The following is a 6,019-nucleotide window of genomic DNA, read 5'->3' on the forward strand; positions in this document are numbered from 1 at the left end:
CCTCCAAGGCGACTGTCCCACCCTGCCTAAAGTCTTCCATTATTGTTCCGATACCAAAAAAATCAAACCTGGAAAATCTGAATGACTTTCGTCCAGTAGCACTCACACCTATAATCATGAAGTTCTTTGAAAAGCTAGTACGGAATTATGTTATTGCCTGCCTACCAAGGGGATTGGACACATTCCAATTCACCTATAAAAAGAAAAGATCGACAGAGGATGCTGTGGCAATTGCCCTCCATGCGGTTCTTGCACATTGGGGGCAGCAGGAGGGCGGGGCTATGCCAGATTGCTTTTTGTAGATTTTAGCTCAGCATTTAACACCATTTTACCACAACGTCTGGTGTTTAAATTGGGAAGTTTGGGCCTCCCGCCATCACTCTGTGGGTGGATATTGGACTTTCTGTCAGATCACCCCCAGAGGGTCTGGTTGCTAATACAGGACTAATACAGGAGCACCACAGGGATGCGTGCTTAGCCAACTCCTTTATACTCTCTACACTTGTGATTGTGTTTCTGCCCACCCTAGTAATAGGATTGTTAAATTTGCAGATGATATGACTGTGATCAGGCTCATCTCTGATAAGAAGGGTGAGATGGACTACAGAGATGAGATGGAGCGGTTGATAAAGTGGTGCAGAACCAATAATTTGCTTATAAATACAAAGAAAACAAAGGAGCATGTGGTGGACTTCAGGAAGCAGAAAATTGATGTCCAGCCACTTTTGATTGATGGAACCTGTGTGGAGAGAATCATAGAATCATAGAGTTGTAAAAGACCACAAGGGCCATCCAGTCCAGCCCCCTGCCAGGAAACACCATCAAAGCATTCCTGACAGATGGCTGTCAAGCCTCCGCTTAAAGACCTCCAAAGAAGGAGACTCCACCACACTCCTTGGCAACAAATTCAGCTGTCGAACAGCTCTTACTGTCAGGAAGTTCTTCCTAATTTTTAGGTGGAATCTTCTTTCTTGTAGCTTGAATCCATTGCTCCGTGTCTGCTTCTCTGGAGCAGCAGAAAACAACCTTTCTCCCTCCTCTATATGACATCCTTTTATATATTTGAACATGGCTATCATATCACCCCTTAACCTTCTCTTCTCCAGGCTAAACATACCCAGCTCCCTAAGCCGTTCCTCATAAGTCATTGTTTCCAGGCCTTTGACCATTTTGGTTGCCCTCCTCTGGACATGTTCCAGCTTGTCAGTATCCTTCTTTAACTGTGGTTCCCAGAACTGGACACAGTATTCCAGGTGAGGTCTGACCAGAGCGGAATACAGTGGTACTATTACTTCCCTTGATCTAGATGCTATACTCCTATTGATGCAGCCCAGAATTGCATTGGCTTTTTTAGCTGCTGCATCACACTGTTGACTCATGTCAAGTTTGTGGAAAACCAAGACTCCTAGATCCTTTTCACATGTACTGCTCTCAAGCCAAGTGTCACCCATCCTGTATTTGTACCTTTCATTTTTTTTTGCCCAAGTGTAGTACTTCACATTTCTCCCTGTTAAAATTCATCTTGTTTGCTTTGGCCCAGTTGTCTAATCTGTTAAGGTCATTTTGTAGTGTGATCCTGTCCTCTGGGGTATTAGCCACCCCTCCCAATTTGGTGTCACCCATCATCCAAGCAATTGATAAAGATGTTGAATAAAACTGGGCCCAAGACAGAACCCTGTAGCACCCCACTAGTCACTTCTCTCCATGATGAGGAGGAGCCATTGATGAGCACCCTTTGGGTTCGGTCAGTCAGCCAGTTACAAATCCACTGAATGGTAGCATTGTCTAGCCCGCATTTTACCAGCTTCTTTACAAGAATATCATGGGGCACCTTGTCAAAGGCCTTGCTGAAATCAAGATAGGCTACATCCACAGCGTTCCCTTCATCTACCAGGCTTGTAATTCTGTCAAAAAATGAGATCAGATTAGTCTGACATTACTTATTTTTCAGAAACCCATGCTGACTTTTAGTGATCATAGTGTTCCTTTCTAGGTGCCCACAGACTGTTTGCTTAATGATCTGCTCTAGAATCTTTCCTGGTATTGATGTCAGGCTGCCTGGGCGGTAATTGTTTGGGTTCTCTCTTTTCCCCTTTTTTGAAAATAGGGACATTTGCCCTCCTCCAGTCTGCTGGGACTTCACCTGTTCTCCAGGAATTCTCAAAGATTACTGTCAGTGGTTCGGAAATCACCTCTGCCAGTTCTTTTAATACTCTTGGATGTAGTTCATCTGGCCCTGGAGACTTGAATAAATCTAAACTAGCCAAATATTCTTGTACTACCTCCTTACTTGTTCGGAGTTGTGTTTTCCCTGCTGAATCATCTGCTCCATATTCTTCAGGTCAGGCATTGTTTTCTTTTTTGGAGAAGACTGAGGCAAAGAAGGCGTTGAGGAGTTCTGCCCTTTCTCTATCCCCTGTTCGCATTTCACCATCTTCTCCTCTAAGTGACCCCACTGTTTCCTTGTTCTTCCTTTTGCTATGGACATACCCATAAAAGCCCTTTTTGTTGCTTTTAACCTCTCTAGCAAGACTGAGTTCATTCTGTACTTTAGCTTTTCTGACTTTGTGCTGGCTATTTGTTTGAATTCCTCTCTGGTGGTTTCCCCCTTTTTCCATTTTTTTTACATATCCCTTTTAAATCTTAACTCAGTTAAAATTTCTTTACATAGCCACCCTGGCTTCTTTAGGCACCTTCCATGTTTCCGTCTCATGACAACGGAGGGTGACAACGTTCAGATTCCTGGGCATTGAGTTACAGGAGGATTTGTCCTGGAGTGTCAATATAAGAGGGATTGCAAAGAAGGCGCAGCACAGACTGCACTTTTTGTGAATTTTAAGGAAAAATCACCTTCCGCAAAAGGTGCTGCTTGCTTTCTATCACTGTGCCATTGAGAGTGTGCTCACGTATGGCTTATGTGTGTGGTATGGAAGCTGTACTTGTCAGGATCGGACAGTGTTGTGTAGAATTATCAAAACAGCAGAGAGTATCATTGGCTGTCCCTCTACCTTAGAGCATATCTATACCATCAGGTGCCATAGAAAGGCATTAGATATATCAAAAGACCCATCACATCCTGGTCATCGTTTCTTTGAGCTCCTGCCATCAGGATGGAGATATAGAACAATGAAGGCAAGAATGAGCTGCTTGAAGAACAGTTTCTTTCCTAGAGCCATTTTGACCTTAAATGGAAATTCTGGACTTTGAAGTCATTTTATTTTATTTGTTTATTGTTCTGTATTGTATTGTGCTTATTAGTATTTTAATTTATGTGGGGTGTCTTAATTGAGTTGATACAGCAATCAAGAAATTTCGTTGTTCCCGCAAGGGGACAATTACAATAAAGATCTGTTCTATTCTATTCTATTCTTCTATTCTATATATAAACCGCATGTCTGAAACAGTACAGGAAAAAAGTCCTGAAATCATTTTGTCTCTCCCAAATTGACCTCAAATATTTCTCTGCAAGGAGGGAGGAAATGAAAAAACCTCCCCATTGTCTATTTTTTCATAAATCCTGAGCTTAAGAGCATATTTAAGATATCAGTAGGGCAAGCCTGTGACCTGGACTCAGGAATTAAGTAGTTATAATCACAAAAGAATATCCAGGTAAACCTAAAACAGTCAGGTAAACCCATCCACAGGTTTCCTGCCAGACAGGATTCTGTTGCAGACCGCCTTTCTCTGATGTATGTAAGATGTATTGGACTTGTCTTGGACTGCAGGCTGGCAATTTAAAAAGTCTATATAAAGCCCTGCACACCAATGTTCTGGGTCCCTCCTGCCTCCTGTGTGTGGTTGTGAGCACCCTGTTGCAACAGTTAATAAAGATCAGGCTTACTAGCTGCTTTGCTTTTCAATATTCTCTGGTTTGCCTCTGTTATTTTTCTCCTAGCAAAAGAGAACCTACAAAATGACTCTATAAATGAGCTCTTAGGGGAAAGGGGCAGGTTTTCTTTTTCTTATAACAGAAGACAGGGAAGTGGTGTCTTTTCACAAGGAGAGCAATAACTGTTGCCCTTTTAATCCTTTAGCCGCAGGATTCAGCCTTTCAAGAGCTAGGTTGTTGGCCTCCTCCAACTATTCAGTTTCTGGATCAGTACTCCAGAAGTCTGGCTTCCCCCCTCCTGCACATACATAGTTACAGTTCAAATGTCTACAGGGAAGGGAAAGTTCTGACTGCTTGCTTAGAGCATCTTGTGAACTTTTCTAAACACAATTCTGGGCTCAGAAACCTCCCTCCCCTCCCTCCATCTCTTTGATGCTTCTCATGGAGAGAAAGCTACAGTAAGGGTGTGGCAATAAGCTGGCTACTTCCAAAAAACCCCTCACACAGCTGTTTTGCCAATGGAACTTCCCTGTATGAAGTTTACAATGTGTTTAACTGAAACACTTATTTGATGTGTCTTGATCCAGGACTCAAACCAATAGCTTCATGTTACAAGAAGGAAGATTCCGAAATAAACATACAGAAAAACTTTCTGACAGCAAGAGTTAGAATCATAGAATCATAGAGTTGGAAGAGACCACAAGGGCCATCCAGTCCAACCCCCTGCCAAGCAGGAAACACCATCAAAGCATTCTTGACATATGCCTGTCAAGCCTCTGCTTAAAGACCTCCAAAGAAGGAGACTCCACCACACTCCTTGGTAGCAAATTCCACTGCCGAACAGCTCTTACTGTCAGGAAGTTCTTCCTAATGTTTAGGTAGAATCTTCTTTCTTGTAGCTTGAATCCATTGCTCCGTGTCTGCTTCTCTGGAGCAGCAGAAAACAACCTTTCTCCCTCCTCTATATGACATCCTTTTATATATTTGAACATGGCTATCATATCACCCCTTAACCTTCTCTTCTCCAGGCTAAACATACCCAGCTCCCTAAGCCGTTCCTCATAAGTCATTGTTTCCAGGCCTTTGACCATTTTGGTTGCCCTCCTCTGGACATGTTCCAGCTTGTCAGTATCCTTCTTGAACCGTGAGCGGAATACAGTGGTACTATTACTTCCCTTGATCTAGATGCCGAACAGCTCTTACTAATGTTTAGGTAGAATCTTCTTTCTTGAAGTTTGAATCCATTGCTCCGTGTCCGCTTCTCTGGAGCAGCAGAAAACATGTTTGATGGTGGAACAGTCTCCCTTGGAATGGTCTCCCAAAAAGCTGGCTACTTCCAAAAAAAATCATGCAGCTATTTTTACACTGGATTTTTATAGAAAAGCCTCTGGTTTTTAAAATAGAAGTTATTTTAAACATTTTTTAAATGTATGCAACAACAGCTGCACATATGCTGTTAGCCAAGAGATAGAAAGAAGATAAAGTCCCTACTAGAGAAGAATGACAAATTAAACTGTTGGACTATGCCGAAATGGGAAAATTGACTGCAAAGCTCAGCAACCAAGAAGACCAAAACTTCAATAAGGAATTGGAAAAATGTATAATTTATCTTGGAGACTACTGTAAGCAGTTTAAAACATTAGCAGGATTGCAATAACACTTGTAATGTAATGAGAACTATGGAGACAATGGAGTTATAAAAAACATGGATTACAGATAAAGATGAAGTAAAAGGTAAAGGGACCCCTGACCATTAAGTGCAGTAGTGGACAACTCTGGGGTTGTGGCGCTCATCTCGCTTTATTGGCTGAGGGAGCTGGCATACAGCTTCTAAGCCGCTTCTGACGAAACCAGAGCAGCGCATGGAAATGCAATTTACCTTCCCGCTGGAGCGGTACCTATGGAGGGAAGGTGGGTAGTCCAGAGATTTGGAGGAATCTTAATTGTGGATGTGTGTTGCGGTATTGCTATAATTTTATATTTGTAAAACCAAATAAAAATTATTTAAATAAGAAAAAAAGAAAAAGGATAGTGGAAGTCAGGGGAACGTCTGTTTTAAGCGTCTCCCTCTTCCATTCCTTAGCTGTGATAAAGCATGTGAAGCCTTCAATTATTCCATAGTGCCTCCACACAACATATTTCACTCCAGATACCACGTGTTGTCCTCAATATAAAGTTTTGGGTTCAATG

This window comes from Zootoca vivipara, chromosome 5, assembly GCF_965207765.1.
Source record: "Zootoca vivipara chromosome 5, rZooViv2.hap1.1, whole genome shotgun sequence".
NCBI lineage: Eukaryota > Metazoa > Chordata > Lepidosauria > Squamata > Lacertidae > Zootoca > Zootoca vivipara.